The sequence below is a fragment of the Nycticebus coucang genome, chromosome 5, assembly GCF_027406575.1.
Source record: "Nycticebus coucang isolate mNycCou1 chromosome 5, mNycCou1.pri, whole genome shotgun sequence".
Taxonomy (NCBI): Eukaryota; Metazoa; Chordata; class Mammalia; order Primates; family Lorisidae; genus Nycticebus; species Nycticebus coucang.
Genome location: NC_069784.1, coordinates 72,553,956 through 72,580,056, shown reverse-complemented (window position 1 = coordinate 72,580,056; position 26,101 = coordinate 72,553,956). Strand labels below are relative to the sequence as shown.

The window sequence follows — 26,101 nt, the reverse complement described above, 5'->3', positions numbered from 1 at the left end:
CTGATTAACATAGATGCAAAAATCTTCAACAAAATATTAGCAAACTGAATCCAACAGTACATAAAACAAAATACACCCTGATAAAATGGGATTTATCCCAAGGATGCAACAACAGCTCAACATATGCAACTCAATAAATGTACATCATATCAACAAGTGAAGGAGAAAAGCCATATGATCATCTCAATTGATGTGGAATATGCATTTGATAAAATTCAGTAAAAAAATCTCAACAAAATCCATTAAAGATGCATGATACAAAATCCACCTACAAAAATCAGTAGCATTTCAATATACCAATAATGGATTTGCTGAGAAATAAATCAAGAGAGCAATCCCATTTATAATGGCTATGAAACGAAAAATACCTAGGAATACACTTAACCCAGGAGGTAAAAGAAAAATTACAAAAGACTGATGAAAGAAATTAAAGAGAACACAAACAAATGGAAACACATCACATGCGTTTAGACCAGATAAGTTAATGTTAAAATGACCATACTGCCCCACTATAATTGCTATCAAAATATCAACATCGTTTTTCACAGAATTAGAAAAAATTGTAAAATTTACATGAAACCAAAAAAGAGTTTGAATAGCTAAAGCAATGCAAAGCAAAAAGAACAAAGCTGGAGGCATGTCACTACCTGACTTCGAAATGTATTGCAAGGTTACAGTAACCAAATCAGCATGCTATTGGTATAAAAGCCAACACAGACTAATGGGACAGAATAGAGAATTGAGAAATAAATCCATGCATTTACAGTCAACTGATTTTCAACAAAGGTACCAAGAATATACATTGGGGAAAGGTCTCTTCACCTAACGGTGCTGTGAAAATTGGGTATTCACTTACAGAAGAATGATACCGGAGCTCTCTCACCATGTACAAAAAGTCAACTTGAGATGGATTAAAGACTTAAACCTAAGACCTGAAACTATAAAACTACTTGAAGAAAACATAGGGAAAACACATAGGATGTTGGTCTATGGAAAGATTTTATGGTTAAGACCGCAAAAGCATGGACAACAAAAGCAAAAATAAATGCAACTACATTATATTTAAAAGCTTCTGGGCAACAACAGAAACAATAGAGTAAAGAGACAGCCTACTGAATGGGAGGTGTTGACAAGCTATTCACCTGACAAGAGACTAATATCTAGACTATACAAGGAACTCAAACAATTAAATTTTATTAAAAATGGGCAAAGGACATGCATAGACACTTTTCAAAAGAATACATACAAATGGTCAGTGGATGTATGGAAAAAATGCTCAACATCACTGATCTGGGAAATGCAAATCAAAACCACAATGAACAATCATCGTACTCCAGTTAGAATGGCTGTTGCATGTCTTAAAGAAACCAAGGATGCAGATAAAGGTGATCTTCCATTGTTGGTGGGAATATAAATTAGTACAGTCTTCATTGAACACAGTATGAACACACAGACTGAACACATAGATTTCTCAAAGAACTAAAAATAGAACTATCATTTAACCCAGCAATTTCACTACTGGGTATATACCCAAATGAAGAGAAGTCAATATTATCAAAGGGACACTTGCACTTGTATGTTTACTCCAGCACTGTTCACAAAAGCAAAGATGTGGAATCAACCAAAATGCTCATTAGTGGAAAAATGAGTAAAGAAAATGTGGTATATATACATAATGGAATACTGTTTGCCCATAAGAAAGAACAAAATCATGCCTTTGGCACAACACAGGTAGAACTGGAAACCATTGTTAAGTGGAAAAAAAAAAAAACAGGCACAGAAAGGCAAATGCCGTATGTTGTCACTCGTGTAGGAGCTAAAAGAGTTGATCTCATGGAGATAGAGAATAGAATGATAAATACCAGTGGCTGAGAAGGATGTGAGAGTGGGGATAAGGAGAGGTTGATTAATAGGTACAGACATGTAGTTAGCCTGCAGAAATAAATTCTGATGTTCGATAGGAGGGTACGGTGATTGTAGTTAGCAACAATGTATTATACATAGCTGGAAGACTTGAAATGCTTCTAACACCTAGAAATCATAAATACTCAAGATAGGATGGATACCCCCAAATACTCTGACTTGATCATTATACATTATCAATAAAATAAAATTTTTAAAAAGGTAGAACTAGGAGACAAAGAGAATATGAACAAAACCTATCTCTTACAATACTCATTTCTTTTGCTTTTTGCATTTCTGCAGGGTGGGATCACCATACATAGGGAAAATGAGAAATTATAGCTAAATGTACCTTTGTTTACCAACTATTTGTTACAGAAGTTTACAAAATACTTACAAGATTTTGTGTACATGTTGGCCACCTCTTTCTACACATGAAGTCTTTGCTCTCACTCATGGAAAACACATTCCAATGTATCTGTTGTTATGCAAGTAGCATTTTGAATGCCTTCCTTTAAAGGATCCATATCCTTTATCCATATCCTTCTAATCTTTTCCTTGTACACAACAGCTTTTAAGTGGCCCCACAAGTGAAATTCAAGTGGGACAAGATCAGGGGAACTTGTAGGGGAAGTTCTACAGGGCCACAGTGACCAGTCCACAAACATAGAAACTGTTGATCCAACCATGGTTGGATGCTGATACCTTAATGGGGTGGTGCCTGTCATGTTGAAAATAAGGTGGAAAGTCTCCACCCTTGTTAAAGAGATGACATTATCTTACCCTGTAGTGTGTAATTATGTCAGTTTGTTAATTTTTCCTGTATTTAGAGACTTTTTGAACACCTTATAGAAAGTTTTCAAAAGGTTAATTTTCTATAGGCCACTTAAAAAATAAATTTTCCTACTTTTCAATTATACTTAATTTGCCCTTCTATTAAATGCTGACCTTTCTTGCCACCTGAGTTTCAGTTTTAATTGTCATCAGAAGCCACTTGGGATGTTCTCTGAAACAGCCCTTCCTGACATTTAGTTTAATTTCTTAGTATTTATGGGTAAAAGTAACAGGAATGCAAATAAGTCCTTGTGCATAATAATTTAATTTTTAAAATGTTTGTGGGAGAACTAAATGTTCTCTTGAATGTTAGTGAGAAGAGTTTTCTTTTTGTGGTGATAATTCTGGTTGGTATTAGAAATATATTAGGAACAGAACAGTGTTATAAATAGAACACTCTTGTGGTTTATATTTAAAATGTGCATGCAGTATTTTTTTACTTTATCTTTAATGTGTAAGGCTTTAAGTTAGATACACCTTGAAAATAAGTGAAATTTTGATGCAATGATGATGTGTTCTATATCCCTCCCTACCCCATTGCATTCCACTTAATTATTGCATATTCTTTTTTGGTTAGTTTGCTCAAAGCTTCTTTCTATTCCACTTATGGATAAATCAGAGAATGATAGAATTCAGCCCCCCAAATGTAGACATTGTTACAGTAATATGAAATAGTGGACTTTATTTATTTAGTAGAGACAGAGTCTTACTTTATGGCCCTCGTAGAGTGCCGTGGCGTCACACACAGCACAGCAACCTCCAACTCCTGGGCTTAAGCGATTCTCTTGCCTCAGCCTCCCATGTAGCTGGGACTTCAGGTGCCCCGCCACAACGCCCAGCTATTTTTTTTTGTTGTTGTTGTTTTTGTTGCAGTTTGATGGGGCTGGGTTTGAACCCACCACCCTCGGTACATGGGGCCTGTGCCTTACTGACGAAGTCACAGGTGCCATCTAAAATAGTGGACTATTTTTAATAGTAAAGCAGGTTATTTGATTACAGTTATTGCCTTTTTGGTCTTAAATGAGATAAAAGTTGAAATTTGGATTGCTTCTGAGGTGAAAAGGCTGGTTCTGCCTTCTACATAACAGAACTGAAGAGTGTGCTCAGAGAGTATTTGCTTCCATCCTGATGTGTCCTTTGTCTACCAATACCCTTTTAAACTTAGAATCTCTAGCTGTTTAGCAAGGTCCTAATACACACAAGGAATATATTTATGTATGTTACATCTTTTCTCTTAGTTTTTAATTTACGTTCTTTTCTTCTTCTTTTTTTTTGAGACAGAGTTTCACTCTATTGCCCTGGGTAGAGTGCTGTGGCATCATAGCTCACAGCAAGCTCAAACTGCTAGGCTCAAGTGATTCTCTTGCCTCAGCCTCCTGAGTAGCTGTGACTACAGGCACCCACGATACCCAGCTAGTTTTTCTATTTTTAGAAAATAGCTGGAGTCTCACCCTCAATGAATCCCCAACAATAAAGAAAAAAAAAAAAAAAAGAGAGAGTTTAAATCTTGAAAAAGAAAAAAAGAAAATAGCTGGAGTCTCGCACTTGCTCAGGCTAGTCTCAACCTCCTGAGTTCAAGCAGTTCACCTGTCTTGGCCTCCCAGAGTGCTGGGATTATTAGGCATGAGCCACCGTATCTGGCCTTCAATTTTCTTTCCTGAATGAAAGGAAATATAGGAATGGAGGGAGAACCACATGAAATTCTCTAGGCTAAGAGTGTGGCAAGTAACAGAAACAGACAGTGATGTGACATCTTTTTTCCTCAGCTGTATTTCCTCTCCCCTGGAACGGGGGAGAGGCGCTCAATAAGCCAAGACAAAAGCTCTCTCCTTCCTTTTTTTCCCCTTATGCGTTTCCTTTTTTTTCAGATTTTACTTTGTTCAAGACAGAAGTAGACAGTCTGAGTAAGGCCAATACTTTAATTTCTGAGTAAGACCTTTACTTCAAATTCCTACCTATTTTGTTCTGCTGTATTAGCAACATACATAAATCTATATTCCTTGCTTGTATTAGGACCTTGCTAATTTGCTGGAACACTTGGGTTATTCTCTTAGTCTTCTCTTGGGCTTTATCAATAGCTAATTATGTGTTTACCTCACTTGTTAATGGACAGAGGAATTCTAGGCAGCAGTTTCTTTCCAGGTGGTGCTGCTCAATTCTTCCCAGCAGCCTGAGATCAGTGGAATCAAGACCAGCATATAGAGTACATGCAGTGAGCACAGCACTTTAGGGAGCTGAGTTTGGAAGTCTTTGTTGAGAAGCTTGAGCCTAGGTCTTTTGCTGGGCCCAGTGGTAGAGAGGATGTACAGACTGTGGTTTGCTTCTTACCCTTTTCTCTGTGGTTAAAGGGTGGTATAAGTGGCCACTGAACTTGAAACCTCACTGTGAAGCACACCTTCGTATTAGGGCTGTTAGGTTACAAATAAGGTAGATTTCAACCACATCCTCAAGAACTTTATTTATATGTGACAGTGATAAAAGACCAGTACTGGGGGAGGCGGGGGTGGGGGGGAGACAAGATGGCTGACTGAAGCCAGCTTTCCACAGAGGCTCCCGTCCAGAAGGAGAGTTAAAGGACAGAAATTTAGCAAGTAACCTGGTGGATTAGAACTGCACCAAGAGAGAAGGTTGAAGAACACACATCAACCCTGCTGAGGTGACCTGCGACCCCAAGGATACAAAAAAAGGTACAAAATCCATCACCAAGCAGACGGGACTCCCCTCCTCCATGAGAATGGCTTGGAGTACCCCACAAACAAATAAGCAGAGTTTTTATTTTTTATTTATTTATTTATTTATTTTAAACCAACTAGAGTATATTTATTTAATATACATCACAAGGGCTCAACAAGAGACTTAATTTAAAAAACAAACAAAACAAAAATACCACCACAGCTCAAGATAGGGAGTCCTATACAGAAATCAAGGAAAGGACAGACCATTGAAGGAAAAAATAAAAACACAATATAGGAAGAGGCTGGCTAGCCCGTGTCAGGGCTCCTGGCTGGATACCTGCTTTGAGTAGGTTTCTTGCAGGTACTTTTTAAAAGCTGTGGGGTTTTGCAGAGCTCAGCAGCATGTGTGTTCAAAGGGCTATCAATGTTGGGTTCTCCTAGCCGGCTCTGAATGGAAAGCAGGATGGTCCTGACTTCATACAGGGCAGACGACTTGTCCTTCAGGATGTTCAGGCAGATGTTACCCTGGGTGTCCACATTGGGGTGGTAGCAGGGTGTGAGGAACTTCACTGTGGGTGCATTGTAAGGGTAGCCACTGGGGAACTCCAGGGAGAGCTTATACCTCAGGTCTTCATATACTGTGCCAGCTGCTCCATGGATGGTCCCTACCCATTTGAAAAGGTTGTTTGATTGAGGGAAAGCAGAAATTCCTTTGTCACCAGAAATCATGGGGGTCATCAGCTCCTGCTGTATCCTTTTGCCCACGGGGCCCTGGGCGGCATCCCACTGGGCTCTGCTCCTTTATGGGCTGCTGCGACACTGGCGGGGACTGGGTTGCAGTTTTGGGAAGCCATCCCGGTGGCACTGGCAGGGAAACAGAAACTCGGAAAACACCGCTGCAACTGCCAAATAAGCAGAGTTCAAAAGTCTTCCCACTATACTCCACGGGAGAGATCCTCTAAAAACTGGACCTACCTCCCCTACTAGGGTGCCATAGTGCTCTCCTGCCAGGCATAAAAGTATAAAACTGTATATATTCTCTGCCTGCAATTCTGAGCTCCCAGCACTCCCCTCCACTCTCACTCTGAGGTCTGGAGGCCTCTCCCCCAGGAGTCCAGATTCTTGGGTGATTTCTCCAGGGGTGTGGACAAGGCCTGGACTGCAGCTGATCAGTGCTGATTCTGTGGCACAGAGGAACGAGGAGAGGACAGTTGGCTGAGAGGGAACCACGCTGGAGCGGCGGTGCCCTGAGGCACAGAGCAGCAGCTGTATTTGGCAACAATAGGGCTCACCCCACATATTCTGAAGTCACACCCCCCGTCTCTCTGGGCAAGCAGAGGAGGCCAGGCATCTTCTCAGGTGGCAACCACCACGGAACAGATCTGGGACCGAAACACAGGCCCTGTGAGTAAAGGGATTGCCTGAGGTGGTACTGGCCTGGGTGGGGTGCATGGACTAGAAAACGCACGTGCAGAGCCAGGAGATTCCCAGAGCTGGGCTGACCCAGAGGACCGCTTTACTGAGCCTAAGACGCACCCGGCCCCCAAGGGAACAGCAGCTTAAAGAAAGGAGGGCAGGCAGAGGATGGAACTGACAGGTAACCGTACTGCGAATACAAACTACACCTGAGACCATACAGCAGCACAGACAGGGTCTGAGGCGCAGGTTCTGGGAACTCAAAACAGCGTCTCCTCTGCAGGGGAATTTTATCAGGGGCAGAAACAAATTCCCCCAAAGTTGTTGTGTTCTGTCAGTAACATCAATCAGGGGCAGGGCCAGAACTGAGTGAACAGCCCCAGCCTTCCGAGCTTGTCAGGCCTCACCTCCCCCTGCTGGATAGAGACAGAGAGCAGTGGCCTGGCTGAGCAGACATAGATCTCCTTGTGATTCAGGCAGGTGCAACCCCCTGGAGTATCTGCTCATTGGAGGCAACTGGGTCACAGCCCTTCAGGGTTATCAGTGACTGGATGTAACAGAGGTGCAAGGTGGGGAAGGAGGCATCAACCTTCCCAGACTAATCTATTTGCTGGGTGGGTCCTCCTGACTTCACGGAGGACCGGAGCAAGTCATATTTGAGTTGTGAGCAGACCCCTGCGATCTAGTTGCAGAGACCTTTTAAACTCTCCCACCTGAGACAGGTGCTGACTGAGACAATTGATTTTGACCTTTTGAACTGAGCCAATCGCCTGAGGACTATTCAGGTGGTGCCCTGGGTGTGTGGTTATAGGAAGGTTTGATTTTCCTATTCCAATTGCTACCTGTAGGGGGGCGGGGTGACTTAATTGCTGGTATTTCTCCACAGCTGAGACTTCAATCCAGAGTAACTGATTCACTAGGGTCGGACAGAGACCAGCTGAAAACAAGACAGAGCCGCTTAGCCCCACCACACCAAATAGGTCCCCAGTTTCTCAGGCTGTAGCACTGTACAAGTCCTCGACAAAGCTCCAGGAGAGAAGTCAAACAGTGTAAAATAATCATGGGGCAGAATCAGCAGAAAAACTCTGGTAACGTGAATAACCAGAACAGATCAACACCCCCCAAGGAAAGATATGGCAGATGTAACTGAAGATCCCATTCATAAACAGCTGGCCGAGATGTCAGAAATCGAATTCAGAATTTGGATTCCAAACAAGATTAATAGAATGGAGGAAAATTTGGAATTAGAAATTCGAGGAGCAATTCAAAAGTCAGAATTAGAAATTTGAGGAGAAATTCAAAAGTTGTCTCAAGAATTCAATGAATTTAAATACAAAACCACCAAGGATTTTGACACATTGAAGCAAGAATTTGCAGCCCTCAAAGATCTGAAAAATACAGTAGAATCCCTCATAACAGAGTGGAGCAAGCAGAAGAAGGGTTTCTGACATTGAAGACAAAGCTTTTGAATGCTCCCAGACTCTCAAAGAGGAAGAGAAATGGAGGGCAAAAACAGATCATTCTCTTAGAGAGCTCTGGGATATTTCGAAGAAGGCTAATATCCACCTCATTGGAATCCCTGAAGGCGATAAAGTGCCTTTACAAGGTACAGAGGCTCTTCTCCATGAAATTATGAAAGAGAATTTTTCAGAAATGCCATGAAATTCTGAAATTCAGATAGCAGACAGTTTCAGAACCCCAGCATGACACAACCCAAATACGACATCCCTGAGGCATATTATAATTAACTTCCCTAAAGTTAATATGAAGGAGAAAATTCTGAAAGCAGCCAGACGAAAGAAAACCATTACCTTCAAAGGGAAGAATATTAGAATGACTGCAGATCTCTCTGCTGAAACTGTTCAAGCCAGAACACAGTGGTCATCGAATTTTAATCTCCTAAAACAAAATGACTTTCAACCCCAGATATTGTATCCAGCAAAACTGAGTTTCATTTATGACGGAGAAATTAAATACTTTAATGACATTCACATGTTGAAGAATGTGAAACCAGCTCTTCAGGATATTCTCAGACCTATCCTCCATAATGACGAAAGTAAACTCTATCACAAAAGTAAACTCATAAACTTTTGATCAAACTCTAATTTCCACAGAGGCAAAAGGATTAAAAATGTCCACTGGACTTTCAAAAAACTTGATACACAAAATTTTACCAGACTTATCAATATTCTCCATTAATGTGAACAGCTTAAACTGTACTCTAAAGAGGCACAGGTTAGCTGACTGGATACAAAAACTCAGGCCAGATATTTGCTGCATACAAGAGTCACATGTTACCTTAAAAGATTTGACTCAGTGTGAAAGGATGGTCGTCCATATTTCAGGCAAATGGTAATGAGAAAAAAGCAGGTGTTGCAATTCTATTTGCAGACACAATGGGCTTTAAACCAAAAAAAGTAAAGAAGGATAAGAACTATCACTTCATCTTTGTTAAGGGTAATACTCAATATGATGAGATTTCAATTATTAATATCTATGCACCCAACCAGAATGCACCTCAATTTATAAGAGAAACTTGAACAGACATGAGCAACTTGATTTCCTCCAGCTGCATATTAGTTAGAGATTTCAACACTCTTTTGACAGTGTTGAATCGATCCTCCAATAAGAAGCTGAGCAAAGAAATTTTAGATTTAAACTAACCATCCAACATTTGGATTTAGCAGACATCTACAGAACATTTCATCCCAACAAAACTGAATACACATACTTCTCATCAGCACACGGAACATACTCCAAAATCGAACTCATCGTAGGTCACAAGTCTAACTTCAGTAAATTTAAAGGAATAGAAATTATACCTTGTATCTTCTCGGACCACCATAAAATAAAAGTTGAACTCAGTAACAACAGGAATCTGCATACTCATACAAAAACATGGAAGTTAACCTTATGCTGAATGATAGCTGGGTCAGAGATGAGATTAAGAAGGAAATTGCCAAATTTTGGGAACAAAACGACAAGGAAGACATGAATTATCAGAACCTCTGGGATACCGCAAAGGCAGTTGTAAGAGGGAAATTTATAGCACTGCAAGCCTTCCTCAAGAGAATGGAAAGAGAGGAAGTTAACAATTTAATGGGACATCTCAAGCATCTGGAGAAGGAAGAACATTCCAACCCCAAACCCAGTAGAAGAAAAGAAATAACCAAAATTAGAGCAGAATTAAATGAAATTGAAAACAAAAGAATTATACAACAGATCAATAAATCAAAAAGTTGGCTTTTTGAAAAGGTCAATGAAATAGATAAAACTTTGACTAACCTAACCAGGAAAAAAAGAGTAAAATCTCTAATTTTATCAAACAGAAATGACAAAGATGAAATAAAAACAGACTCCCCAGAAATTCAAAAAATTCTTTTTTTTTTTTTTTGGCCAGAGCTGGGTTTGAACCCTCCATCTCCAGCATATGGGGCTGGCGCCCTCCTCCTTTGAGCTACAGGCGCCTCCCCGAAATTAAAAAAATTCTTTATGAATATTACAAGAAAATTTATTCTCAGAAATATGAAAATCTGAAGGAAATTGACCAATACTTGGAAGCACATCACCTTTCAAGACTTAGCCAGAATCAAGTGGAAATGTTGAACAGGCCTATATCAAGTTCTGAAATAGCATCCACCATACAAAATCTCCCTAAAAAGAACAGCCCGGGACCAGATGGCTTCACATCAGAATTCTACCAAACCTTTAAAGAGGAACTAGTACCTATATTACTCAACCTGTTCCAAAATGTAGAAAAAGAAGGAAGACTACCCAACACGTTCTATGAAGCAAATATCACCCTGATCCCCAAACCAGGAAAAGACCTAATAAGAAAATTATAGACCAATATCACTAACGAATTTAGATGCAAAAATATTCAACAAGATCCTAACAAACAGAATCCAGCAGCACATCAAATTGTACATCATGACCAAGTGGATTTTATCCCAGGGTCTCAAGGCTGGTTCAATATATGTAAATCTATGAATATAATTCAGCACATAAATTAACAAAAGACCATATGATTCTCTGAATTGATGCAGAAAAACCTTTTGATAATATCCAGCATCCCTTCATGATCAGAACACTTAAGAAAATTGGTACAGAAGGGACATTTTTAAAACTAATACAGGCCATCTACAGCAAACCCACAGCCAACATCATATTGAATAGAGTTAAATTGAAATCATTTCCACTCATATCAGGAACCAGACAAGACTGTCCATTGTCTCCACTGCTCTTTAACATTGTAATGGAAGTTTTAGCCATCGCAATTAGGGAAGAAAAGGTGATCAAGGGTATCCATATAGTATCAGAAGGGATCAAACTTTCACTCTTCACAGACGATATGATTGTATATCTGGAAAATACCAGGGATTCTACTACAAAACTCCTAGAAGTGATCAAGGAATACAGCATCGTCTCAGGTTCCAAAATCAACATTCATAAATCGGTAGCCTTTATGTATACCAACAATAGTCAAGCTGAAAAAACAGGTAAGGACTCTATTCCATTCACAGTAGTGCCAAAGAAGATGAAATATTTGGGAGTTTATCTAACAAAGGATGCGAAAGATCTCTATAAAGAGAAATATGAAACTCTAAGAAAAGAAATAGCTGAAAATGTTAACAAATGGAAAAACATACCATGCTCATGGCTGGGAAGAATCAGCATTGTTAAAATGTCCCTATTACCCAATGCAATCCCTATTAAAGCTCCACTGTCATACTTTAAAGATCTTGAAAAAATAATACTGTTTTATATGGAATCAGAAAAAACCTCGAATAGCCAAGACATTACTCAGAAATAACAACAATGCAGGAGAAATCATGCTACCGGACCTCAGACTATACTATAAATCCATAGTGATCAAAACAGCATGGCACAAAAACAGAGAGGTAGATATATGGAACAGAATAGAGAACCAAGAGATGAATCCAGCTACTTACCATTATTTGATCTTTGACAAGCCAATTAAAAACATTCAGTGGGGAAAAGATTCCCTATTTAACAGATGTTGCTGGATGAACTGGCTGGTGATCTGTAAAACACTGAAACTGGACCCACACCTTTCACCGTTAACTTATATCGACTCTCACTGGATTAAAGATTTAAACTTAAGACATGAAACTATGAAAATACTAGAAGAGAGCTCAGGGAAAACCCTTGAAGAAATCAGTCTGGACGAGTATTTTATGAGGAGGATCCCCCAGGCAATTGAAGGAGCTTCAAAAATACACTACTGCGACCTAATCAAACTTAAAAGCTTCTGCACAGCCAAGAACACTGTAAGTAAAGCAAGCAAAAAGCCCTCAGAATGGGAGAAGATATTTACAGGTTATGTCTCCAACAAGGGTTTAATAACCAGAATACACAGAGAACTCAATCGTATTAGCAAGAAAAGAACAAGTGTTCCCATCGCAGGCTGGGGAAGGGACTTGAAGAGAAACTTCTCTGAAGAAGAGAGGCACACGGCCTACAGACATATGAAAAAATGCTCATCATCCTTAATCATCAGAGAAATGCAAATCAAAACTACTTTGAGATATCATCTAACTCCAGTAAGATTAGCTCATATCACAAAATCCAAGACCAGAGATGTTGGCATGGATGTGGAGAAAAGGGAACACTTCTACATTGCTGGTGGCAATGCAAATTAGTACATTCTTTTTGTAAAGATGTTTGGAGAACACTTAGAGTTTTAAAAATAGATCTGCCATTCAGTCCTATAATTCCTCTACTAGGTATATACCCAGAAGACCAAAAATCACATCATAACAAAGATATTTGTACTAGAATGTTTATTGCAGCCGAATTCATAATTGTTAAGTTGTGGAAAAAGCCCAAGTGCCCATCCATCCCCGAATGGATGAATAAATTGTGGTATATGTACACCATAGAATATTATGTAGCCTTAAAGAAAGATGGAGACTTTACCTCTTTCATGTTTACATGGTTGGAGCTGGAACATACTCTTCTTAGTAAAGGATCTCAAGAATGGAAGAAAAAGTATCCAATGTACTCAGCCCTACTATGAAACTAATTTATGGCTTTCATATGAAAACTGTAACCCAGTTATAACCTAAGAATATTGGGAAGGGGGAGAGGGAGGGGAGGGAGAAGGGAGGATGGGCGGAGGGAGGGTGATTGGTGGGATTACACCTGCAGTGCATCTTACAAAGGGTACATGTGAAACTTAGTAAATGTAGAATGTAAATGTCTTAACACAATAGCTAAGAAAATGCCAGGAAGGCAATGTTAAGCAGTGTGATGAAAATGTGTCAAATGGTCTATAAAACCTTTGTATGGTGCCCCATGATCGCATTAATGTGCACACCTATGATTTAATAATTAAAAAAAAAAAAAAGACCAGTAGTGATTCAATGTGAAAACCAGAGTGAATAAGGAGAATATATTTCAATCCCTTAATTTCATACAGGAAAAGAAATCCTTTTGGTCAGTTTGGTGTATCTTATTGTGTCTCTCAGATTGTGAATACATGTATAATCTTGTACATGTATATGTACACACATGTATATGTATACACGCACACACCTACATACATACATATCTAACAAGGGGATCATGTTGCATATTGTCTGGAAGCTATTTTTTTCATTCAGTGTATGATGAATGTTCTCTGATGTCACTTCTCCAGGTTAACCTGTAGTTTGTGATAGCTGCATGGCGTTCCCAGTATATGTGCTCATTTAACTGTTACCTTATTGATGAGCATTCAAAAGGAGTCCAATTTTTCACTATGGAATACCGCTGCAAGGAACATCTTTACTTGCATGTTTGACCTATTGTTTCTATAACACAATTCTAGAGTATTTTAAAGTTTTTATTTTGAATATTGAAAAACACTACCTGCTTATCTTCCAAAATATCATATAGCTTGTACTCCTACCAGTCTTATATAATACAGATAGTGATTGTATAAAATAATTGAAAGTCTGTAGATTATGGCTCTCCTATGTTGCATTTTGATAGCACCTTGTAGTTTATAATTCACTTTTACCTATCAGATTTAATTCTCATAATCACCCTAATAGTGGGGTTTTATATCTGCATTTTTGAGATGCAAGAGTCATGAAAGTTCATAGAGTTGCCTAAATATCTCTTTTAATAAAAGGAAGGGTCAAGACTATTGCCAAAATATGTTTTCTCTGCTTTTGACATCCTTTTAGTGAGAGGAAGTCAGGAAAGGATTGAGCCAGGCCATGCTTAGATGACATTTTCTTAGCATTTGTGGAAGTTGATAGGTCTTATGTGGGTTACTGTGTATTTGAAAGGAAGAGAAAAATACAGAAAATGATTCAAATCAAACTGCATATACAGAGAAGAAAATATTTATTGAACCATGAAAGGATTTTTTGATTATACACATACATAATATTTATACATAGCAGCAGCCTAAATAATTTTAGTATCAAGGTAGAATGTTTTATAATAGATGTTGCTTTTGCAGATTTGCAGTCTGAGCTGTGGTCGAGATAGTCTGCATATACTCTGAACATTTGGCCACTTGGGTCCCTGAACTAGTGAGGTAGGGCAGGCTTGTTCATGATGGGATGTGATGGAAGTCATAAGTAAATGAGGTGAGAGATAGATTAACCAGTACAAAGAAAGCATTCCAAATTGTATATGAAATCAGCACATTGTACCCCATAGATGCATTAATGTACATATCATCTACCTCTTTATGATTTAATAACAAAACAACAACAACAACAACAACAACAACAAAAAAGAGAGTGTGGTGTTAAGGAGCTGGCAAAGCCAGTGTGTTTGAGCATCCACTTGGATCTAAGGACTTAGCAGAGATTGGACATGGAAGTTGGTTTTGAAAATTTCAGTGCAGAGATTCAGCAAGAAGAAACCAGAAGAGAAAATGAAAAGGAGTGGAAGGGAAAGGAAAGAGGAGAAAATCATCTTGAAGAACTGGACATGGCAGGTTGAGATAAAGCAGCTGGCCCTGCTTACCTGACTAAGGGATTCAGTGCAGGCCTCCCTCTTGTTTGTACCTTTTCTCTACATTCCATTTCCGTTTAAAGGAGGGCTTCTCTGCAGTGTTTTTGGAAGCCCTCAGCACTTTAGCCTGTAGACACTTCTGAAGAATAGCTAACGTTTGTATTACTGCAGCTTCAGGAAATCTTTTTTTTTTTTTTAATTTTTTTAAAGTTTTTTTTTTTTTTTGTGGTTTTTGGCCAGGGCTGGGTTTGAACCCGCCACCTCCGGCATATGGGACCGGTGCCCTACTCCTTGAGCCACAGGCGCCACCCTAATTTTTTTAAAGTTTTTATAATTTAATTTTTTTTAGTGTTAAATGATAGCTGTGTACATTAGTGCAATCAAGGGGTACAAGGTGCTGGTTTCATATACAATCTGAAATTTTCTCATCAAACTGTTCATCGTAGCCTTCAAAGTTTTGTAGTAGAATCCCTATTGTTTTCCAGATATATGATCATATCATCTGCGAAGAGTGAAAGTTTGATCTTTTCTGACCCTATGGATACCTTTAATTGTGGTTTGTGATTAATACACTTTCTGTTTATTTAATTGAGTAATTTACATTTTTCACACTCCATGAACATTTACATTTTAACATTTTTTTTTCAGGGATCACTTGTATAGTTTATTTAATTTTTTTTTTTTTAACCAAGGAAGGTTTCTTTAAGGTATAGAGGAGAGAAATAGAGGAAAGAAAGAATGAAGGAAAGAATAGAATGGAGAGAGCACAGGAATGAGATCAAGAGAATTGGATGAAGTGAGGGAGAGGAGAAGGGAGTGAAGGAAGAAGGGAAACCAAAAAGTGAAAATGAACAAACTTGATGGCTCACTTCTATAACATAGCCCTCTGGCATGCTGAGATGAGTGGAGTTCTTGAACAAGGTGGTGCTGAGAAAAGACTGAGCAAAAGTCAGAGCCTGTCTTTACTAAAAAGTGAGAAATCATCTAGGCATTGTGACAGGCACCTGTAGTCCTAGCCACATGGGAGTCTAGGCAGAAGGACTGCCTGAATTCTGGAGTTTGAGGTTGGTATGATCTAGGCTGAGGTCTCAAAAGACTAGCCTGGGCCACAGACAGAAATTGTATCTCAAAAATACCCAGACATACACCCATGCACATAAAAAACCAACAAACCAAGAAACATTTTCATCATCTAAAATAACCAGAATTACCTTGATGGCTCAAGCAAAGTAGACATCTTTAAGATAAGTGAAGCTATGACCAAATTGAGGCAGTAGGCAGGCACTGTAAATTTGTAAGCTTCTGTGAAATGGAAAATTTTTTTAAATTTTCTTTTTTTTTTTTTTAGCAGTTAGCTTCTTTTTTTGTTTTATTTATTTTTATTAACTCATAGCCAAACATTAGTGCAATCAATGGAGACAATGTGCTGCTTTCATATAGAATCTGAAATATTCTCATCAAACTGTTCAACATAGCCTTCATGGCATTTTCTTAGTTATTGTATGTAGACGTTTGTATTCTGCATTTAGTAAGTTTCGCCTGTACCCATTCTAAGATGCACCTTAGGTGTGGCCCCACCCATTGCCCTCCCTCCAACATAACCTCCCCCCTCCCTTCCCCTTTGGCCCTTTCCCCATAGTTTTGTGCTATAGTTGGGTTATATCCTTCATGTGAAAGCTATAATTTAGCTTCATAGTAGGGCTGGGTACATTGGATACTTTTTCTTCCATTCCTGAGATACTTTGCTAAGAAAAATATGTTCCAGCTCCATCCATGTAAACATGCAAGAGGTAAAGTCTCCATCTTTCTTTAAGGCTGCATAATATTCCATGGTATACATGTACCACAATTTGCTAGTCGATTCGTGGGTCGATGGGCACTTGGGCTTCTTCCATGACTTAGCAATTATGAATTGGGCTGCAATAAACATTCTGGTACAGATGTCTTTGTTATATTGTGATTTTTGGTCTTCTGGGTATATACTTAGTAAAGGAATTACTGGATCAAATAGCAGATCTATTTTTAGGTCTCTAAGTATTCTCCAAACATCCTTCCAGAAGGGACGTATTAGTGTGCATTCCCACCAGCAGTGTAGAAGGGTGCCCTTTTCTCCACATCCACGCCAACATCTTTGGTTTTTGGATTTTGTTATGTGGCCTACTCTTACTGGGGTTAGGTGATATCTAAAAGTAGTTTTGATTTGCATTTCTCTGATGATTAAGGATGATGAGCTTTTTTTCATGTGTTTGTAGATTGTGTGTCTGTCTTCTTTGGAGAAGTTTCTCTTCAACTCCCTTGCCCACCCTGAGATGGGGTCATGTGTTCTTTTCTTGCTAATACGTTGAGTTCTCTGTGGATTCTGGTTATTAGACCTTTATCAGAGGTATAACCTACAAATATTTTCTCCCATTCTGAGGGCTGTCTACTTGCTTTACTTACTATGTTCTTGGCTGTGTAGAAGCTTTTTAGTTTGATCAGGTCCCAGTAGTGTATTTTTGATACTGCTTCAATTGCCTGGGGAGTCCTCCTCATAAAATATTCACCCAGGCCGATTCCTTCAAGAGTTTTCCCTGCACTTTCTTCAAGTATTTTTATAGTTTCATGTCTTAATTTAAATCTTTTATCCAGTGAGAGTCTATCTTAGTTAATGGTGAAAGGTGTGGGTCCAGTTTCAATCTTCTACAGGTTGCCAGCCAGTTCACCCAGCACCATTTGTTAAATAGGGAATCTTTTCCCCACTGAATGTTTTTAATTGGCTTGTCAAAGATCAAATAACTGGATTTATCTCTTGGTTCTCTATTGTGTTCCAGACATCTACTTCTCTGCTTTTGTGCCAATACCATGTTGTTTTGATCACTATCAATTCATAGTACAGTCTCAGCGTGATTCCTGAGCGTATGTTTTTATTGTTTCTGGTAGCGTGATTCCTCCTGTGTGTTTTTATTGCTGAGTAATGTTTTGGCCATTCCAGTTTTTTTCTGATTCCATATAAAACGAAGTATAATTTTTTCAAGATCTTTAAAATATGGCAATGGAGCTTTAATAGGAATTGCATTAAAATTATATATTGCTTTGGGTAGTATGGACATTTTAATAATGTTGATTCTTCCCAGCCATGAGCATGGTATGTTTTTCCATCTGTTAACATCTTCAGCTATTTCTTTTCTTTAAGTTTCATAGTTCTCTTTGTAGAGATCTTTCTCATCCTTTGTTAGGTATACTCACAAATATTTCATTTTCTTTGGCACTACTGTGAAAGGAATAGAGTCCTTGGCTGTTTTTTCGGCTTGGTTATTGTTGGTATATATAAAGGCTACAGATTTATGGGTGTTGATTTTGTAGCCTGAGACATTGCTGTATTCTTTGATCACTTCTCAAAGTTTTGTAGTAGAATCTCTAGTGTGTTCCAGATATACGGTCATATCATCTGCGAAGAGTGAAAGTTTGATCTCTTCTGACCCTATATGGATACCCTTGATCGCCTTTTCTTCCCTAATTCCAATGGCTAAAACTTCCATTACAATGTTAAAGAGCAATGGAGACAATGGGCAACCTTGCCGTGTTCCTGATCTGAGTGGAAGTGATTTCAATTTAACTCCATTCAATACGATATTGGTTGCCTGTAGATGCCCTCTATAAGTTTAAGAAATGTCCCTTCTATGCCAATTTTCTTAAGTGTTCTGATTATGAAAGGATGTTGGATGTTATCAAAAGCTTTTTTTGCATCAATTGAAAGAATCATATGGTCCTTATTTTTTAGTTTGTTTATGTGTTGAATTACATTTATAGATTTACATATATTGAACCACACTTGAGACCCTGGGATAAATCCCACTTGGTCATGGTGTATATTTTTTTTTTATGTGTTGTTGGATTCTGTTTGTTAGGATCTTATTGAATATTTTTGCATCAATATTCATTAGTGATATTGGTCTATTATTTTCTTTTCTTTTTGGGTCTTTCCCTGGTTTGGGGATCAAGGTTATGTTTGCTTTGTAGAATGTGTTGGGTAATATTCCTTCTTTTTCTATATTTTGGAATAGTTTTAGTAGTATAGTTAGTAGTTCTTCTTTAAAGGTTTGGTAGAACTCTGCCGTAAAGCCATCTGGTCCTGGGCTTTTCTTTTTAGGAAGATTTTGTATAGTTGATGCTATTTCAGAACTTCATATAGGCCTGTTCAACATTTCCACTTCGTTCTGGCTAAGTCCTGTAGGTGGCGTGCTTCCAGGTATTGGTCGATTTCTTTGATTTTCATATTTCTGAGAGTAGAGTTTCTTGTAGTATTTGTTAAGGATTTTTTTAATTTCTGAGGGGTCTGTTGTTATTTCATCTTTACCATTTCTGACTGATGAAATTAGATTTTATTCTTTTTTTCCTGGTTAGATTGGCCAAAGGTTTATCTATTTTATTGATCTTTTCAGAAAACTAACTTTTGGATTTATTGATCTGTTGTATAATTCTTTTGTTTTCAATTTCATTTAATTCTGCTCTGATTTTGGTTATTTCTTTTCTTCTGCTGGGTTTGGGGTTGGAGTGTTCTTCCTTCTCCAGTTGCTTGAGATGTCCCATTAAATTATTAACTTGTTGTCTTTCTGTTTTCTTTAGGAAGGCTTGCAGTGCTATAAATTTCCCTCTTAGGACTGCCTGTGCAGTATCCAAGAGGTTCTGGTAGTTCGTGTCTTGATTGTTTTGTTCCACAAATTTAGTGATTTCCTTTTTCATCTCATGTATAACCCATCTATCCTTCAGCATAAGGTTGTTTGGCTTCCATGTTTTTGTATGGGTATGCAGTTTCCTGTTGTTATTTAGTTCAACTTTTATTCCATGATGGTCTGAGAAGATGAAAGAAATAATTTACATTTTTTAAAATTTGCTGAGGTTAGATTTGTGGCCCAGAATGTGGTCGATTTTAGAGTATGTTCCGTGGGCTGATGAGAAGAATGTGTATTCAGTTCTGTTGGGATGAAATGGTCTGTAGATGTCTGTTAAGTCCACGTGTTGAATGGTTGAATTTAAATCTAAGATTTCTTTGCTTAGTTTCTTTTTGGAGGCTCTATCCTGCACTGGTAAAGGGGTGTTAAAATGTCCAACTACTATGGAAGTGGAGGAAATCCAGTTGCTCATTTCTGTTAGAATTTCTCTTATAAAGTGAGGTGCGTTGTAGTTGGGTGCATAAATATTAATAATAGAGATCTCATCATATTGAGTATTACCTTCAACAGATATGAAGTGTCCATCCTTATCCTTACTTATTTTGGTTGGTGTAAAGCCTATTGCGTCTCCGAACAGGATTGCAACGCCTGCTTTTTTCTGCTTTCCATTTGCCAGGAATATAGATGACCATCCCTTCACCTTGAGTCTATATTTGTCTTTTAATGTAAGATGCGTTTCTTGTATGCAGCAGATATCTGGCTTGAGTTTTTGTATCCAGTCAGCCAACCTGTGCCTCTTTAGAGGACAGTTTAAACCATTCACATTAATTGAGAATATTGATGAGCCTTTCGAGAGTCCAGTGGACATTTTTAATCCTTTTGCGACTGTGGAAGTTGGAATTTGATCAAACTTTTCTGGGTGAGTTTACTTTTGTGGTGGAGGATTATATTGGTCTTTATGGAGGATAGGTCTGAGAATATCCTGAAGAGCTGGTTTAGTTATGGCAAATTTCTTCAACATGTGAATGTCATTTAAGTATTTAATTTCTCCATCATAAATGAAACTCAATTTAGCTGGATATAGGGTCCTGGGTTGATAGTTATTTTGTTTTAGGAGATTAAAAGTCAATGACCATCCTCTTCTAGCTTGAAAGGTTTCAGCCAAGAGATCTGCAGTTATTCTAATATTATTTCCTTTGTAGGTAATGGTTTTCTTCCGTCTGGCTGCTTTCAGAATTTTCTCCTTCATATTAAGTTTAGTGAAATTGATTATGATGTGTCTGGGGGATGTCTTATTAGGGTTGAGTCATTCTGGAGTTCTGAAACTGTTTGCTATCTGAATTTCAGAATCGCTTGGCATGTCTGGAAAGTTGTCCTTCATAATCTCATTGAGAAGAGACTCTGTGCCTTGTGAAGCCACTTCGTCGTTTTCGGGCATCCCTATAAGACGAATATTGATTTTCTTTGCATTATCCCAGAGCTCTCTGAGAGAGTGATCTGTTTTTGCCCTCCATTTATCATCCTCTTTAAGAATTTGGGAGCGTTCGAAGACTTTGTCTTCAATGTCAGAAATCCTTTCTTCTGCTTGCTCCATTTTGTTACTGAGGGATTCTACTGTGTTTCTCAGATCTTTGAGGGATGCAACTTCTTGTCTCAATGTGTCAACATCTTTGGTTATTTGGTCTTTGAATTTGTTGAATTGTTGAGATATCTTTTGGTTAGTGCTTGGAGTTCTAATTCAATCTTATTTGGTATCCAGATTCTGAATTCTATTTCTGACATCTGAGCTATTTATTTGTGCATGGGATCTTGTGCTGTGTCTGCCCCATTGGTCCTTGGGGAGTTGATCTACTCTGATTATTCATATTGCCAGAGTTTTTCTGTTGATTTCGCCTCATGATTGTTTTTCGCCGTTTGCCTCTGGCCATCCTCAGAGTTGGGGAGGTGTCTCTCCATGACCAGCGGGATCACTCTATTGTTGCCTGATCTTTGTAGGGAGTGACCCTGTATAGTTCCTCTGGGACTGCTCCAGCTAGGGAGTTCTTGTTGTGGAAGCAGGTCTGGCGTGTGACACACCCGGATCCAGCAACAGGGCTGGAGGAGGTGTGCACAATTCTGGGAGTGCCTGGCGCCTAGTGAGTTTGGCACAGAGAGCCCAAGGCTCCAGCAGTCTGTGGCCAGGAGAAGGGCTGTGCGCAGAGGCAGGGAGGGCTCCAGAGGGCACGCGGCTACCGGTATCCCTGGCCAGATGGGCGGGCCAGTGTGGAGGTTGGGAGGACTCAGGAGGGAGGCTGCAGGGTTGCATGGCTACCGCAGTTCCTGGTTAGGTTGGTGCGGGTTGGGGCCCACATGTTATGGAGGCCTGGTTGGTGCAGGGTTACGGCACAGATCTTATGGAGGTCTGGGCAGCACCAAGCCCAGAAAATTGAGGTTGCTATGAGCTGTGACAGCACGGCACTCTACCCAGGGCAACAGCCTGAGCCTCCAGTGTGCTAAAACCCTCTCTCTCTGCCCGTAAGGGTTAAGGCTGTAATTCGGCTCAGTCCCCACCTTTAGGCTGCTCAGTGACTAGGTTACTAGCTCCCGCCCAACCCTTGCTCTGGTACCCTGAGGGCGGAACTTGCCGGGGGCAGTTCTCTCACACATTGGCTCCCTGCAGCCCAGCTAAGTTGCTCTGTCTGGGGCCCCAGACAATGCCCAATGTTCTTCGCACTCCCGCTCAAGCTCTCCCCAAGGCAGTTTAACTGAGTGCCAAGTCCAAAAACACCGAAACAGTTCACAGGTAAGGCCTTTCCGGTTTGTAGTCTCACTGCCACTTGTACTTACAGTTGCCAGCGTGATTAGGTTGATCGAACACATGCAACCACTTGCCAATTTCCCACTGTTTTTGTCCTCCTCTTGGGGTCAAGAAGTCCCTTGCTGACTGCCTGTATCCTCAAAGGGATGATTATAGGCAGATCCCACCAGGCAGAGATGCCTGGAGTCTTATCTCCCCAGATTCACTGTGCCCAGTTGCAGGGGAAACTGTTACTCGGCCGCCATATTTAATCTCTATTTTTCAGCAATTTTATTTCATATGTTACTATAGAACTTCAGTGGATGTGATTATTAGCTTTCTGATTATTTTTCTTGATGCATACAAGATATTGTGTGAAAGGAAGGACTCACAGGATACAAAACATCCTGATACTATACTTGATGGTTTAATATGATAAATTATCCAGGATATGGATGTATTCCAATCAGAACAGAATCTCTAGCAATGGAAAGCATACATGTAATCAACCTGTCACCAGGTAGCTGGCTGGTGTCCCCCAGAGATGATGCTGTGTAATCAGTGAGTTGAGTTGTGGTCTTCATGTTGCCAGCTTGAGTGGTCAGTGGCTATCGCCAGATTGCTTTGATGAGCGGAAGGCCATGTTGTTGTGCCCATTACAACCTCCATCCCTTCTGCCACGGCTGCTTTGTTCTTAAGTCCTTTAAGGAAGGACAGGGGTGGAGAAAGAAGTTGCTCTCCACAGACTGGCTCATCACCTGATTATCAAGCTCCTTCTCTCTGAAATTGCTGTTTGGTGACCAAGAGCCATTGTCCAGAAATGAATGTAGTTCACCTCTGGCATGATTTCCTCAAAATCACCAGGATGTGCTGTGATTTTCCTTTAAGGGTCCTTCCGAATGCTGTGGTCTGCCACAGACACTTAGAACCCCAATTAATCTTTTAGCTTATATAGCCCAAATGGCAAGCAGCTTTCCTAGCAGTCTGCACCCATTGCCGAGCCTTCTCTTGTTCTCACTTTTTACTAGAAGCAGACATCTTTTCAAGGACTTGATAAATGGGTCAGAATAACATACCCTACTGTAATCATAGCACTCAGGAGGCTGAGGTGGGTTGATTGCCTGAGATCATGGGACTAGCCTGAGCCAGAGCAAGACCTTGTGTCTAAAAATAGCCAGGTGATGTGGTGGGCAGCTGTAGTCCCAGCTGCTCGGGTGGCTGAGACAAGAGAATCGCTTGAGCCCAAGAGTTTAGATTGCTGTGATCTGTGAGGCCACAGCACTCTACTGAGGGTGACAAAGTGAGACTCTGTCTGAAAAAAAAAAAAAAAAGAATAACATACCCTAAAGAGATATGTTGCCTCAAGAAAGCCTCCTCTATGCTGTGTCTCTTCTTTAATGGTTAACAGCCAACTATGACTTTATAAGGGAAGTCTTGACATAAACTAGACCCCTAGAACAATTACTATACAACTAAGGAGCCTCTGAATTTTTATAGAAACCTTTCCCCACCCTTTGGCACATATGTGCCTTACAAAGGTATTTAAAGATAGGTACTACTTACTGTTTAGCTAGCATGTAATAGACGGCATGACATGTGAGGAATGGAGGACAACCAGGATCCCTGTGGATTAGGTTTTGACATTATGCTGTAGAGTTGATTGATAAAGCCCTGAGGTGGGACAGTAGGGCGCCAGCTGGAAGCAAACTGCTTCAGGTAGCACATATGGAGAAAAACAGAATTGGACATGTCAATAGCTGTGTACCAGATGCCAGGGAATATGTTGATTTGCTCAGTAATGTAGCCACATCTAGTACAGCATCTGTACTGTCCAGAATCCATCCCGTTTTCTACAAGGCCAAATAGGCACCTTGAATGAGAGTGGGATAGGCATGATCACCTTCATCCTTCAAATTCTTGATGGTGACCCTAATCTCTGTAGTAATAAAGCATTCCTTTTGGTTTGCCATTTTCATAGTTAGAGATAGTTCTAGGGTTTGTGCTTCACCTTTCCTACCATTGTAGCCCTTGTTCCATAGATTAGGGAACCTGCAAGGGGATCTGCTGAGTTTGGTCTAACTCTGCCTTTCAGAATTGGTAGAATAGCCATAGCATGAGTTCTGGGATGAGTGTGTATGTGTGAATGTATCATTGATGTACACATTAGCGTATATAATTTTAAGTTTTTCTTATTTGAAAAATGTGGTAAGCATTTCCAACAAGTGGCAAATAAAGGCTAGTGCAGATTAAGTTTAATGTTAAAACTGTTGTATGATTATTAGCAGTGGGAGCTATTTGTCTTACTGTTCTCATGCTGCTACTATCATTTCCTTTAGAAATACCAATTTAATGTATTTTAATGAAAATAATTATATTTTTAGTTTTAGAGTGTTACAGGGGTTCTTTGGTTACACACATTACTTTTGGACAGTGTGAGTCAAGGTTATAATTGTGTACATCCCCCAGATAGTGTGCATTGTACCCATTAGATGTGAAGTTACGTCCCTCTCTCCCCTTCCAACTCTTTGACTTCCATTGAATTTTACTGCCATATGTACACATGCGTGTTGATCATTGAGTTCCATTTAAAAGTGAGCACATGTGGTGGTTATTTTTCCATTCTCGTGGCACTTCACTTAGGAGGATGGTTTCCAGTTCCTTCCAGGTTGTTACAAAAGATACTAGTTCATCATTTTTTAAATGACTAATACTCCATGGTATACATATCCAACATTTTGTTAATCTACTCATATATTGATAGGCACTAGAGTTGTTCCCATATCTTTGAGATTGTGAATTATGCTGTGATAAACATTTGAATGCAAGTGTCTTTTTTATAGAATGACTTTTTTTCCTTTGGGGAAATAACCAGTGGGATTGCTGGATCAAATGGTAGATCTACTTTCAATTCTCCGAGGTATCTCCATGTTACTTTCCATAGAGATTGGACTAGTTTGCATATTCCTTTCTCTAGATCTATGCCAGCATCTCTTGTTTTTGGACTTTTGGATAAAAGCCATTTTCTGTAGTTAGGTGACATGTCACTGTGGTTTTGATATGCATTTCCCTAATGATTAGAAACATTGAACATTTTTAATGTGTTTATTGGCTATTACTAAATCTTGTTTTGAAAAGCTTCTGTTTATATCTTTGGCCCACTTTTAATGGGGTTGTTTGATGTCTTCTTGCTTATTTGAGTTAATTCTTTGTAGATTCTGATTATCAGCACTTTATCAGATGTATAGCATGCAAATATATTTTTCCCCTTCTGTAGGTTGTCTGTTCATGCTGTTGATTGTTAACCTAAGCCGTGCAGAAGTGTTTTAATTTAATCAGGTCCTATTTATTTATTTTTGTTGTTGCTGAGATTGCCTTTTGTGGTCTTCTTCATAAATTCTCTGCTTAGACCTATATCTATAAAAAGTTTTTCCAACCTGTTCTAGAATTCTTACAGTTTTACACCTTAGATTTAAGTCTGTTATCCATTGTGAATTAATTTTTGTGAGTGGTGAGAGATGTAGTTCCTGTTTCATTTTTCTACGTGTGGCTGTGTAATTTTCTCAGAGCTATTCATTGAATAGGGATTATTTTCCCCATAGTCTTTTTTTGTCTTCCTTATCAAAGATCAGATGGCAATGTAGGTTTTCTGTCCTGGTCCATTGGTCTCTGCCTCTGTTCTTTTGCTAGTAATATGCTGTTTTGGTTACTGTAGCCTTGTAGTATAGCCTAAAGTCTGGGAAAGTGATGCCTCTTGATTTGTTCTTTTTGCTTAAGGTTTCTTTGGCTATGCAGGATTTTTTCTGGTTACATATGAAGTGTAAAATTATTTTTTCTAGATTTGCAAAAAATGATGTTGATGTATTTATGGG

General features: G+C 39.3%; 1 protein-coding gene and 1 pseudogene across 1 annotated transcript in view; one reads left to right on the top strand and one right to left on the bottom strand.

Moving 5' to 3' along the window:
• GPR63 (G protein-coupled receptor 63) overlaps positions 1 to 26,101 on the top strand; it is an 82,530-nt gene that overhangs the window by 46,625 nt on the left and 9,804 nt on the right. The gene's annotated exons all lie outside the window — the stretch shown is intronic.
• Positions 5,567 to 6,265, bottom strand: LOC128586099 (ubiquitin-conjugating enzyme E2 C-like; annotated as a pseudogene).